Here is a 15163-nt window from a genome sequence, read left to right as displayed (position 1 = left end):
GAAAATCAATTTGAAATCAACCCTTTACCCGCCGACGTTTCCAAAATGGGAACTCATATTGGTGCTTTTGTAATCAAGCCTTTCTTCTTGTGAAACGATGTTAAAAAATAATAAACAAAAATACTTGGAACAAGTGTTTGGATTATGGTTGAGTTCAAACATTACAAAGTTATGATTTTTTACTTTTTTGAAAGGACGTTCACAGTCTCAATGTCCAGAGTTCGATGATGATGAAGATGATGATGATGAGCTATGTGATCGACGGAGACGGGATCCAGAAGGTGATGAGTTTCGCAACTGCCTTCTTGGATGTCCGGTTGGGCAGATATGTTGCCCTGATCGGTGTGGTGTAAACGTTTGCACTATTCCAGGTATGTAACTTAAACAGGTATTTGTTAAAGTTTTTATTGACTAATTTTCAAAAGCGCGAAACTCGTTCTCATTGACAGGTATGTAACTGAAAGAGAAAATAGCAATTTAAAGCTATAGCATTTGAAGTCTTTTTCAACTGCAACTCATCGTTGCGTGGACCAAATTAACCAGGGAAATCTGGCTCATTGTTTTCTCACTTTTTCAGTGAAGCTATGCTAATGGTTTTCAATCAGTGGATCATGCCTTAGTGGTGGGCCATGGCGTCATTTCCACTGGGGCACAAAGCTAGAGAGAATGAAAGCAATGTGAAACTTGATAAAAATACGTACTTGAACATACAATTGGAATCATCTTGTTAACATGCAATATATCATTGTGATCAAATAACAGGGACAAACAGAGAACAACTTAACTTGATTGCACTGCATGTACACAACAACCTAGAAAAATGCATTATACTATAGATCAGGGTTTCCCAAACTTTTTGGGCCACGGACCACTATTTGTGAAATTTTTTGGGCCGCAGACCACTAATTTTTCGTAAACAACTTTTTAACTGCAACGAAGATGCAACAAGGAAGATTTACGATACTGAATAGCAAAAGCTTTCGAAATCATTTAAGTTGTAAAAAACTGCTTCAATTATTTTTGACAGGGTACGTGCTGTACAACGTGTATGTGTGACTTCTTAATTTCTTGTCATATCGCCAGCACCGACTACCAGTAAAGTCGTCGCGGACCACCAATGGTCCGCGGACCACAGTTTGGGAAACCTTGCTATAGATGGCTTGGTTATACTAACAACAAAAACATGATTTCTCTTTAGAAACCAACAGGGGCGGAAGGGGACGTACATCACCATTGTGCCTGGATGGTTTCGGGCCAGGTCAAAGATGTGAGCAGCGTCCCCCTGGAGAAAACTTGCCACAATGTCCTAGACCATGTCCATTGGGAACGATCTGTTGCGAAAGACCTTGTGGTGGAACTCAATGTGTTCGAACAGGTGATGACAATTTTGTGCGTGGTAATAAACTGTTATGCTATGAAAAAATGCTCGCCCTTCATTGCCAAAGATGGCCAATAAATCTGAACCAGGCTTTATTAACTGATTGGCGTGAATGGGTGTGAAATGTGAATATCACTGATGAGGCGTGCCTCTGTTTTGAAGCTGCTGCTACAGAATGGATACGAGAAAAATGGTTGGCTAAAGTTTTTATTCTACGCTTGGGAATCGCGCTGTTCCCGTTTTTGACAGCAGACTTTGCTGATTTTGCTCCTTCAAAAATAACGAATGCGCCATGTTAGTCGTTCTTCGGCTAAGTCTTCCCAAGAATCAACATATTCAGAGAATTTCTTCATGAAGTCTTAGAAAGTGTCTTTGAAACGTCTTCTTTCTTTACCAACTTTTCGTCTCTAGGTAGTAGCCCAAGTTCAACGTACAACGGTTGTTTTGGAATGCGATGGTTTGGCATCCAGTGGACCTGACCAACCATTCTAATTTGTGCTTTCTTTATGATGGCAAGAGTGCTGGGCATGTTTGCCCTACGGAGCACGTCTGTGTCTAAAACTCTGTTTTGCCATTGAATGATGAAGAGTTTTTGTAGTCAGAAAAGGTGGAAATGATCCACTTGCCTTTTGGTCAACTGTAAAGAGTCCAGGCCTCACACGCATAAGAAAGGTGGTCAGAACAAAATTTTTGTAGACTTTTAGCTGTAGACTATCTGGTGTTCCTCTTCTGCCACACGCTAAACTTCAATCTACCGAATAGATGCTTTGGCAATTCTGTTCTTGATTTCCGTGTCAACGATGGCTGTGTTAGAAAGAGTATAGCCTACTCTTAAGATACCGTACTTAAAACTTTGGCAGGCGTGAAGTTTATGATTATTTGCAGTAACCTAATAACTGATTGGTTATCATTTTGTGTGAGCTAGTTAAGCAAGTTTCTCAAATGTTTAGATTTGACCATATTTTTATTGTGATATTGTATGATTTTTTAGTATTTCTTTTAAAAAATATTTTTCTTACAAGCTTGAAAAGGGCTGTATGACTAGCCGAAAACGTTAGCTTATTGTTTTTTGTTTTTATAATGTTAAATGTAGTGTTGTTGCTGAGTTATGTCTGTTTATAACTGATTTGTTATAAGATTTTCCTGGTGCTGGTTGGTGCATGGACTCATTTTTTCAGGGCTGATTGTTAATCCAAACTTATCTCAAGCAACGAAGAATTGTGTTACTCATTTTTTAATGAATTGCATTTTCGAAAAGTTTTAAAAGGTCTCAGGATAAACAGTTTTCCGTCGCAACGATATTGAGTTGAAATAGCAGTTTTCATCTCTGAAAGCATCTGATAGCATCGCTCAGAGGTTCTAAACCAGGGGTGCGCGCACCACTAAGGGGTGCGAGACTTATGCATAGGCGGTGCGGGAATGCTGAATTATCAAAGTTTGTTATAATAAGACGCAAGAAGCAAAGTTTTTTTACGAGGTTTCAACAAAAATTTCGAACTGTAGGCGACTATTAATTTTCAGCCAATCCTTGGAGGGGGTGCGAGAACTGGTTGGTATGCCGACAAGGAAAAAGGTTAAGAACCGCTGGTCTAGCTGAAAACACTATGCTAAACGAAGTGGGTACCAAGACATAACCCTGTAGCACGTCATTTATGATAGGAAAGACTTTTTAGAGAGTGCATTGTCACTAACAACGTCGGCCATCATTCCATCATAAAGTTGTCTCATAATGGAGATGTACAATTATGTAGTGTGGATTCATAATTACAGTTAGTGTGTATCCGCACGATCTGATTCATGAAGACACTCAAAACAATGAAAACCGGAAAGGCAGCTGGCTCATCTGGCGTCATAGCTGAAATGCTCAAAGCGTCCGGCGACACAGGTATTCAACTCATTACGGATATAGCAAATGATATCATCAAAAAGGGTGCAGTACCAGAAGATTGGGAGGATAACATCATCATCAACAGTTACAAAGGCAAAGGAGATGCCCAACAAAGAGGTAACTATAGAAGTTTGAAGCTATTAGATCAAGTGATGAATGTGATTGAAAGGGTTGCTGACAACATTATCAGAGACAAAGTATCCATTGACGAGATGCAGGTCGGTTTCATGCCCGGACGAAACACTACAGACGCCGCCTTCATTGTCCGTCAACTGTAGGAGAAATTTCTCTGTGCAGACAAGAAACTCTACTTTGCCTTTATTGACCTAGAGAAGGCTTTTGACCGAGTCCCAATGGAGGTTTTCTGGTGGTCCATGAGGAAGCTCGGAGTAAATGAGTGGATTATTGGTTTTGTTCAGAGTATGCATAGGCGAACTAATTGCAAAGTACGAGTAGGAGACAGTCTCAGTGATGACTTTGAAGTCAAAGTCTGTCTGCATCAGAGGTCTGTCCCCACTCCCCAGCCTGTCTTATTCATTATACTTCTCGAGGCACTGTCATGTCTTCCGCACGTGTTTCCTTTGAGAATTCCTTTATGATGACGACCTGATTATCATTTCTAAATGGCTAGACGAGCTTATGGAAAGGTTGAAGATATGGGAGGATGGAGTGGAAGCCAAAGGTCTAAAGGTCAACATGGCCAAGACCAAGATCATGATAAGGGAAAAGAAGTTGCAACCATTATAAGACTCAAGGGGTTACCCTTGTGCTGTGTGTAGGGCCGGTGTAAGCACAAATTCCATCCAGTGCAACACTTGCTTCCTCTGGGTTCACAAAAAGTGCAGTGGCATAAGCAGAGGACTGAAACTCGACCCAACCTTTAAGTGTAAAGGATGCGCAGGGGAAGCTCGGCCCATAAGGGGTAGAACCATCACTGACGTCCAAATAGATGATGGAAAGTTAGAAGTGTTAGACACAGTTTCTTTGGTGGTGGAATGCTCACTGCTCAGTGCAGATGGAGGTTCCGATCTCAGCTACATCACTAAAGTGAAGACAGCATGGGATAAAGTCAAACAACCACTGCCTATACTCACCGACAAAGATATCTCCCTTCTTAGTAAAGCTTAGTCTACAACAGCTTTGTCAAGAGCGTGGTGTTGTTTGTGAGCGAATGCTGGGCTGTGACAAAAGAGGTACTTGGTAGAATCAAACAAAATGACCATGCAATGATGCGATGGATCTTGCAACATCAGATCACAATAAATTTAGTGCACCAGTTCAGACACACTACTTGCTAGGCTGAGCTTGCCAAAGATTGAGGATGTCCTTCGCTTCAACCATCTCCGCTGGTTTGGACATGTTAAAAGTAGCAGAGGATGGATAAAACAATCCCGAGATGTGCCAGTTCCCAGTACAAAGAAACCTGGAGGTCCCAGATATACGTGGGTTGATACAATAAGTAATGATAGGAAGCGGTGGCAGATGACCAACGTTAGCCCCTTCGATCGTGATGAGTGGAAACTATGTGCCTTGCCAGACCCCGTCCTACCCCTACATCTGGGAAATGAGACGTAAAATAGAAAGAAGAGAAATAAGCAGAAGAATCAAACGGCAACTTTTAATCAAGTTATTTCACAATTTTTTATGTCTTTAAAGTGCCTCTGACAGGTAAATAAATTTGCGAAATTTACCTAAGATACCAACAAGGTGACACTAAAAAATTTCCCTGAACAGAAAATTGTAAAAAATATCAACAGGCTACTAAGTTACACGCTTGCAAACTTTCGTTGACATCGGCGATTCTGACACTCATTCTTTTGCGAAAATAAAAACGGCAACATCGCTGTGACGTCACCGTAAGCTGGAAGGATACAATCTGTGGTGACTGGTGACTTGGTTAGGTATAGTACGGCTACTGCAAAACGTGAATGTGTTGGGCTCTGTTGGTCTAAAGCATGTGCAAATTAAGAATTACCGAAATAGAAAAGTGAACTTACTATTACTACCAGGTTTTGATCAAAAAGGTTGAGTTTATTTTTTACCAAACAGCAATTCAATTGAAATTGCAGTTTCATAGGGCTACAATTTTGATACTTTTTTATTTGTTCTAATCTGGCTATAGCCATTTGCAGTGTAACAACAGTATCTCACAAACAGTAGGCTACCTTTAATTTATGGTTGAGGCAATGCCTAAAAATTGTTGTTCATGTGTATTGCTGTATTTAAAAATATCTATCCAGAATTTCCTTGCCAACTGAAAGTATTAAATGCAATAATTCTCATTGTTCAGATGCTTCTCATGTTGCCTCAATAGACTCTTTCTATAATATATATTATAACTGATGGTCTCAAAGCAGCTTCTGATAAAATCTTTGTTGATGTAAAGAAGAAATGTAACATATTTTCTGTTCCTGGTTGGAATAATCGTGTTAAGCAAGCTCATGCTACTGCCAGAGAAAGTTACATCATGTAGGTAAAAAATGGGAAACAGTGAAATGGTTACCTATATGAGTTGATGCAGAGCAAACAAAAGGAGTTTAAAAAAGCCTTTCACCGTTGTTTGTAATCATGCCTCTGAACAACATAGAGCAAATGTGCTTGCCTCAGCACTCAACTTGGACAGCTCACATAAGTCATTTTGGCAGAAAGTAAAAAAGTCTACTTGCAAAAAAAGTTCTCTTCCTGTAAATGTTGGTGGAGCAAAAAGTCCTGAAGCAATTACTGAGATGTGAAAACATCATTACAGCTCCTTGCTAAATTCTAGCAAAACCAACACTGAAAAAGAATTTGTTAACTCATGTATTTCTTCTAGGGATAAATATTACAACTTTTGTTGCAACATGGACACAATTGGTTCCTTGCTTGTCAAACTGACACTAAACCGCGCTGCTGGTGCTGACAAAATTTCAGCTGAACATATTGTTTATGCTGATTATTCGTTTTTATATTAGTGTACCTTGCTTTTTAATATGTGTCTTAGTCATGGCACTGTACCAAATTCTTGCTTGAAAACTGTCTTAGTCCCGATTGTAAAGAATTTGAATGGCGACATTCAAGATTCAGGTAACTATAGACTTATTGCTCTAGCCACAGTAATCTCAAAACTGTTTGAATGTTTTATTTGAATCATCTATTGCCTTTCTTGAATACCAGTGACAATCAATTTGGGTTTAAGTCTGGTTATAGTACTGACATGAGTGTTTTTTATTAAAACAACCAGTGTCCTCTTATATCAGTCATGACACTCCTGTATATTCTGTCTTTTTGGATGCTTCAAAAGCCTTCGACAAAGTCAATCATCATTTATTGTTTAAAACGCTTATCACACGTAACGTGCCTACTGCCTATCTAGTTTGTTTGCTTATTGGAATACTGGTAACCTTTGTGCCTTTATAGTAAAAAAACCATGCAAGTGAGGTGAGAAGGTCACCTGTGCCAATCATTTAGGCTACTGTGTCCAACGGAGTCTGACAAGGTGGGGTGTTCAGCCCCTATCTTTTTGCCGTATATATTAATCAGCTTTCTTATCTCAATAAAACAAAAGTTGGTTGCTATGTTGGCAACTCTTGTCTAAATCATATTATGTTTCCTGATGACATTTGCTGCATCTCGCCTAGTTTGTGTGGCTTTAAAAATTTGTTAGATGTTTGCCACAAGTATGCCGTTGAACATGAAATTACTTTCAATTCTAAAAAGTCATTTGGTATGTTATTCTCCCCAAAAAACTTTTATCTTTTACGTGCTCCTCTGCTACATCTAGGTAAATCTGAAATTGTGTTCACAGACTCTGTAAAATACCTGGGTGTATTTATTGATAGTTCTCAGATGAAAATTATGTTTCAAGGCAAGTACGCTCTCAGTATTGTGCTGCAAATAATGCAAAATCTTAATTTTTCTAAATGCTCACCCACTGTAAAAAAACAGTTTATTTCGTTCTTATTGTATGTCGTTTTACTTATCCAAGTTGTGGAACAAGTTTAGATCTTCTAGTATAAAACAATACGTGTTGCTTACAATGACTCTTTCAGAATATTGCACAATTTGCCTCGTTAGGTCAGTGCCCGTGAATATCAAGTAATGAATAATGTAACTACGTTTGATGCTTTATTGAGGAAAAAACATGTTTTCGTTTATTAACCGATTGCATACACTCCTCAAATCGCTTTATATCAGACATGATGTCATCTGATTGTTTTTATCGTTCTGAATGCTTTCAATTCTTCCAACGCTCATTGTATGTAAATTTGTAACAGTAGATAGCCTATTTAGTGAGCTTAACCGACGGCATCCAAGGTGGCTCTCTGTGATCTTTGTGCATTTTCAGCTTGTGTATTACAGTATTTCGTTGTTTTGTTTTCGATGTGGACAGCTTTGTCTGACGCAAATAAATAATAAATAAATATGTGACAGTGACAAAGATCGTGTGCTTTCTTTTCACGCTTTCCCACAAAACAAGGTGCTGAGAAGAAAATGGTCGAAGTTTTCTTCAAGTGTTCGAAAGTAGGATGGGCCATACAAAACTAGTCAAATATGTTCTCTTCACTTCACTAAAGATGATTTTGTTAATACCACTCAAGTAAAAATGGGCTTGAGCAAACTTTACATTTTGAAGAAATCTGCCATAGGCTACCATCTATAAAAGCAAAGATGCAACCTGTTGCTGATGATGATTTCAGCACTTCTAAACAACAACTTTTACAAAAACGTACCCTTGTACAGGTAAACTAGGGTGTTACATGTATAGACTCTGCGATGTACGTACTGAGGGCACATCATGAGAGAGAGAGAGAGAACTTTTATTTATTTTTGAATAGTGATGATGAATTAAATATGAATGATGATTCGTACAATTTCTTCATTTTTCACTTCAAGTATATTTTAGGTTTTGTAGGAACGTATCCAGTACAGTTTTATTAAACTGTAAAAAACAACAGATCTTTGAAAAAAGCAACCGCTTGTACCAACTCCGACTAAACTGTGATCCAGCAATTACATCTAGGAAACGTATGTTTCATCCGTCGCTAAGAACGCCGACTTAGGATGACGTAATACCACCAAAGTCGTCCCAGAGCAGTGAAATATGGAGTTTCGCCTGTGGTGGCGCTGCGGAGCCGTCGTTTGATGTAAATTACGCCCTAACCAGTCGAGCTACGAGGTTAAGGTTAAAAAGTTCGCTAAGTATGATTCTGCGCAAGGAAATGCTTTAAAAAGTTACTATACTTGGATCCAACCTGTCAGGGGCACTTTAAATCAAGTAATAAAGTTGAATGATGAAGTTTGGATGGAATTATGGAAGACTGTTTTCCATTTTATCATCTAAATCTCCCATCCCACGTCATCGTTCTTCCATCGCAAAATATGCATTCCATTCCATCCTATCTTCCTTTCCATTCTATCCCATTCCCTGCCTATGAATCGTAATAAGAAAGACAATCGTATTGTTTGTGATTGAACAACAGAGAAATTGCCATGAGGTTGAGTTGGTAAATTCAATCACTCACTGATGAAAAGTAACTATCCTCAAGCCTAAATAAAAATTATTTTAATAGGTTTTATTATGAATATATAGTTGATATTTTGCTAATTGATATTTGGCTGCGTCATTGGTAAAAAAAACTTAGGTACGGTAAGTGAGAAGTTTTTAGCTAAGCGATAGGCTACGCAACAGCGCACCAATACTTCTAGTTCTTACATATCTTCTAAAACTGAAACGAAATCATCATCGGCCAATAAACATATAGAATCGAGGCTCCATTACAAATTAACACAAGCCGCCAGTGTTGTAGACGACTAATTTTCAATCGCTGCGCTTTGGCACTCCAGTGTTTGGTGGAAGATCACTACGTGTTCCCAAACAGGTTTTGCATATCCCTTGATACATCATTGGCGTCGTGGCTAGTAGTTTTATTCCTCAACAATACCCCACACTCATTATTCTTTTCTGAATTTTAATGCAGAACTAACATTAGATGAAAAATTTTCTTGAAAAAGTAGGCTAAACTTTATTGTTTTTAATATTGTTCCCATAAGCTTCACACTAACGTTTTATATCCACACTTGCTTTGCTTGTCTTTTCAATAAAATACAATAAAAAACTTTTCAACCTTCAGTTCTCCAACGTACATTTAATTAGACTATTACCTTTTTTCACATTGTTAAAAACATTATGGGAATAATTCTTCATTCCCTGTCAATTTAAATTTGTTTCAGGTTGTATTGGCGCTTCCACACAGTCCTCAATGATTGTTGTTTAAATACATCTCTGAGGGAAGATGCAGAAACACTAAAAATAAAAAGATTTCTTTTGACAGGTGGTGGCCAACCTAATCCTGGGCGTAGGCCCACGTCGCCTTTGTGTCAGAATAACTTCCAACCTCGCCCACAACGATGTGATCCCCAACAACAGTTAAGACAATGTCCTATTCTATGTCCGGGTCAGGAAATCTGTTGTGATCTTCCTTGTGGTGGAACCGGATGCGTTCACATAGGTTCGCGTTTTGTCACTTCTACCTTTTTCTCGACCTTTGCTATGTTGACGTGTATTGTTTTTTGATATGATGGTCAGAAATAAAAAAACAACTGAACTGAACTGAGGTAAATGTGTGTTCCCAGCTAACATACCCTAATCGGGCCGGTATAGGGCCAATGCGGTGTTATATCGGGTCCCTTTATTGGCACGATACAGTAATCTATACAGGCCCAGTAAGAAAGTGCAAACAAGTTCCATACTGGGCCGATACAGTATTACTACAGTTGCCGGCACGATGCCATTACCCAACCGGTATTTGTACCTTTAACATACCCTAATCGGGCCGGTATAGGGCCAATGCGGTGTTGTATCGGGTCCCTTTATTGGCACGATACAGTAATCTATACAGGCCTGGTAAAAAAGTGCAAACAAGTTCTATACTGGGCCGATACAGTATTACTACAGTTGCCGGCACGATGCCATTACCTAACCGGTATTTGTACCTTACACCCTCGTTCTAGCCTGTACAATGCCATTACTCAGCGAATATCACTATACCATGCCAATAATGGGCCAGGGCAATGCCATTTATCTGCCTGTACCTCTAAAAGATACCATGCCTGCGCCTACACCATGCCAATACCTACAAATGTACAGGCATATACAATGCCATCACCAAGCCTGCATCAGTAACCCTAACCCGTACTTTCAAACAAAAACAAGAAAATTCTTATGTGAAAATTTATTGAACATATGAGCAACCGATGGTTCGTCTTTTCCGTCCCCCTTCGCGGTCATTAAAATTTCGCATCCAAGTGCTGATACATTTTTCTATGGCACTTTCAGTGGCACCATCCAAGTTCGGTGTTCGCATAACAGCACCTGTAAAAGCAGATATTTTATTGTCTCAGAATAAGTAATGTTTACAGAATCATGCATCAAAACCATTATTAGTCGGCTGCATAGCCGAGTGGGGAGAACCCTAGAACGGCAATCGAAAGGGCGCCGGTTCGACACCGCTCGAGCATGCGGCTGTGTCTGTGGCAGGACACTTAAAGGCATGCCTGAAGGTGGACACGAAGATTGGCTTCCTTGCCTTCCCGTCCATTCAATCTAAATCTTCAACCACCGGGTGTAAGCCTGGATACGACAAACAAAAACATTATTATTCAGTCCAGCCGTGATGGCGTGAGAAGTGCGACATGGAACTTGTCGTAGAAAGGCGCACTTTGCTACTGCTGACGACGCCCACTCACCTTAAAAGCAAGGTGTTTAGAAGGCATGACTGTGTCACGTTATCCACCCGATGTATTGATGCAGACAATATCCCTGATATAAAAGCGTCACGAATCGCTTCATTGCGGCAAACTTCCGCGGTTACGGCTTTATAATTGCAATCTCGAGATAGCCGCTTCAAGTTTAATACGTAATCATCTAATGACTGTTCTGCCTGTTGTTTGCACGTCATTAGCAAATGTCTGGCAAATATGAGATTATTTGGTTTCACGTATAATCTTTCTAAAGTTCTTATTGCAAGGTCTTAAGTATTACATTCACTGATGTAATTGTAAACATCCTTATCAACGTGGGCGATCAAACATCGCAGTTCATCGTCATCACTGATCTCTGGTTCAGCTGGAAATGCTGCAAGAAAATTCGCGAATGTTCGATGCCAATGTTTCCACTCTTTACTAGCTGGACTAGAGTTGGGATCAGCGCTGAACAAACTGGGCTTTATAAACTTGCTATCCATCTTCAATTAGTTCGTTAAATTGCCGTGAACTAATACATACTTTATTACGCAAGCTTATATTAGCTTTAACAAACTAAATGGAACATCTAAATAAACATAAACAAATGAATTAAGCTTATTTATTTTTATTTTTTATTTATTTATTTGCATCAGACTCAAGATGGTCCATATTACACAATCACACATAGCCTAGAAAGTAGAAACAAAGCAGATACTCAACTCCGAAGAGCTGAGTCGTAATGAACCAAATACAAAGATTGATAATAACAGTCCGTTCGCATGAGTTCATAAATCCATTGATTGGAAGACAAGTTACATCGGGTTATAAACTGATATAATCTTTTGCGAATGAGAGCTTGAAAGGTTGTGGTATTGTTATCAACGAATGCAGAGGTGATGCTGCATCGTCTCTGCAGATTAAACAACATTCTGTAACAGAACTTCAGACAATAAGATTATCAACCTGAACCGCACCTCAACATAACAAGCAAGTAAACAGAGTGGGAGCGCCAACTGAACAGTTGCGTTGGCCAAAGGCATTATGCGTGGAACGCGGCAGGAGTTTCTACTGTAGCATACAACGCAAATCACACGACAAACAGCTAAACTCGACTGCAAGCTTTCTCAAAAGTTTTCTTTCTCTCTCTCTCTCTCTACCACGCACGAATGTAGCCACCTGGCTTAACTCGCACGCGAAGTGTGTTCCCGTTAGTAGTAAACTGAAAACCAGTGATGCCAGGTTGGTTTTTGAAAACAAGCAAGTGAATCTAAAAAACAAGCCCAAAACAGCCAAATCAACACAAAAACAAGCCCAATAATTTGCAACCAAACTGTAGCTACAGTATACAGTGTTGCCTTTACCAAACTGTACTGTGCCAATATCGGCTGTACTGTGCCAACACCTTACCATACTGTACTGTACCATTGCAACACCGGATTGCCATTATAAACTGTAGGCTTACAGATTTGCCTTTACCACACAGTACTGTGCTAACACCGGATTGCCCTTACACAAACTGTACACTTTTGCCGTTACACAAACTGTACTGTGCCAGTAGGCTACCGGATTGCCCTTACACAAACTGTACATTTTTGCCATTACCAAACAGTACTGCGCCAATACCGGATTGCCCTTACACAAACTGTGCAGTTTTGCCTTTACCGAACTGTATTGTGCCAATACCGGATTGCCCTTACACAAACTGTACAGTTTTGCCATTACCAAACTGTACTGTGCCAATACCGGATTGCCCTTACACAAACTGTACAGTTTTGGCTTTATCACACAGTACTGTGCCAATATCGGATTGGCCTTACACAAACTGTACACTTTTGCCTTCATCACACAGTACTGTGCCAAGACCGGATTGCCCATACACAAACTGTACACTTTTGCCTTTACCACACAGTACTGTGTCAATACCGGATTGCCCTTACACAAACTGTACAGTTTTGCCATTACCAAACTGTACTGTGCCAATACCGGATTGCCCTTACACAAACTGTGCAGTTTTGCCATTACCAAACTGTACTGTGCAAATACCGGATTGCCCATACACAAACGGTACAGTTTTGCCATTACCAAACTGTATTGTGCCAATACCGGATTGCCCTTACACAAACTGTACAGTTTTGCCTTTACCACACAGTACTGTGCCAGTACTGGATTGCCCTTACACAAACTGTACAGTTTTGCCATTACCAAACTGTATTGTGCCAATACCGGATTGCCCTTACACAAACTGTACACTTTTGCCTTTATCACACAGTACTGTGCCAAGACCGGATTGCCCATACACAAACTGTACACTTTTGCCTTTACCACACAGTACTGTGCCAATACCGGATTGCCCTTGCATAAACTGTACAGTTTTGCCATTACCAAACTGTACTGTGCCAATACCGGATTGCCCTTACACAAACTGTGCAGTTTTGCCATTACCAAACTGTACTGTACAAATACCGGATTGCCCATACACAAACGGTACAGTTTTGCCATTACCAAACTGTATTGTGCCAATACCGGATTGCCCTTACACAAACTGTACAGTTTTGCCTTTACCACACAGTACTGTGCCAGTACTGGATTGCCCTTACACAAACTGTACAGTTTTGCCATTACCAAACTGTATTGTGCCAATACCGGATTGCCCTTACACAAACTGTATAGTTTTGCCATTACCAAACTGTACTGTGCCAATACCGCATTGCCCTTACACAAACGGTACAGTTTTGCCCTTACAACATTGTATCGGCCCGATACAGGCTTTGTATCAGACAAACTGTACCATTTTGCCGATACAATACTGTACGTTGCCGGTATTGGCCCGATACAGTGCAAACGTTACCGAACGGTTGGCGAATCGCAGCTGCTCGCTGTACTAGTGAGTGCTCAGCCTTGTGCTGATAGCCGGGAAGAACGCCCCTTTCTTCACAATGTCCTCTGCCCTGGCGCCTGCTAGTTTTGTTGGCTCTTTCTTTGTTTCCACAAAGATAAGAGTTAAACTGACTGGTAAAGCGGTGGTCGAATAAATTTGTGGCAGAATACGGTGCGATACTGATGAGCCCAGCCTCATGGGCGAAACACGTGGTATCGCTGTCAATTCTTGCTACAAATCGGCTGCCGAGAAACATATTGTTGATTGGATGGTCTTAATGGCTAGCGTGAAAGCTACACCGTTATGGTTGGCGAATCGCAGCTGCTCGCTGTACTAGTGAGTGCTCAGCCTTGTGCTGATAGCCGGGAAGAACGCCCCTTTCTTCACAATGTCCTCTGCCCTGGCGCCTGCTGGTTTTGTTGGCTCTTTCTTTGTTTCCACAAAGATAAGAGTTAAACTGACTGGTAAAGCGGTGGTCGAATAAATTTGTGGCAGAATACGGTGCGATACTGATGAGCCCAGCCTCATGGGCGAAACACGTGTCTATCGCTGTCAATTCTTGCTACAAATCGGCTGCCGAGAAACATAAAAAATTGTTTACTTGTTGTACGCTTCCTCAACTGAACCTCCTATCTAGGTGATATGCAATAGAAGCAAATGTGTCTTGTGTCAGTAAAATATGTAAGAAAAGCACTTGGTCATTCGCCACTCAAAAACCGAAAAACAAATGCAATATTTGATTACTACTTTTGACTGTTGGCCATTTCAGTCGTTGTTGATGCTCAAGCAAGCTTGGTGGTAGTTGTTGTTTTCTGTAAAAGCAAAAATTGAATATAAAACTGCACAAAAGTAGACAACTAAACAAACCACAAAATTTAATTGTAACATAGACAAAACCACAGAATTTTTCAACCTTTAATCCTCCAACGTACATTTAATTAGACTATTACCCTTTTTCACATTTTTAAAGAAATTTATGAGAATAATTTTTGATTCCCTGTTAATTAAAATTTGTTTCACCACCAGCTTTTACAAAGGTTGTGTTGGCGCTTCCGCACAGTCCTCAACGATTGTTATTTAAATACACCGCTGAGGAAGATGCAAAGACACTAAAAATCAAACGATTTCTTTTGACAGGTGGTGGCCAACCTAATCCTGGGCGTAGGCACACGTCGCCTTTGTGTCAGAATATTTTCCAACCTCGCCCACAACGATGTGATCCCCAGCAACAGTTACGACAATGCCCTATTCTATGTCCGGGTCAGGAAATCTGTTGTGATCTTCCTTGTGGTGGAAC

At 40.1% G+C, this 15163-nt stretch overlaps 1 long non-coding RNA gene across 2 annotated transcripts; it reads left to right on the top strand.

Annotated features, from left to right (window-relative positions):
* Positions 1-237: 237 nt before the first annotated feature.
* Positions 238-15113, top strand: LOC145788215 (uncharacterized). 2 transcript variants are annotated; one of them, XR_014291501.1, is made up of 4 exons: positions 238-371; positions 1199-1375; positions 9578-9754; positions 15004-15113. It is a non-coding gene; the product is annotated as an uncharacterized LOC145788215 (long non-coding RNA). The 2 variants fall into 2 exon arrangements; XR_014291502.1 differs by lacking the exon at positions 15004-15113 and having other exon boundaries at positions 9578-9811.
* The last annotated feature ends 50 nt before the right edge of the window (positions 15114-15163 follow it).

This window comes from Aplidium turbinatum, chromosome 2 (assembly GCF_918807975.1).
Source record: "Aplidium turbinatum chromosome 2, kaAplTurb1.1, whole genome shotgun sequence".
Taxonomy (NCBI): Eukaryota; Metazoa; Chordata; class Ascidiacea; order Aplousobranchia; family Polyclinidae; genus Aplidium; species Aplidium turbinatum.
This window is presented reverse-complemented; position numbering and strand designations above follow the sequence as displayed.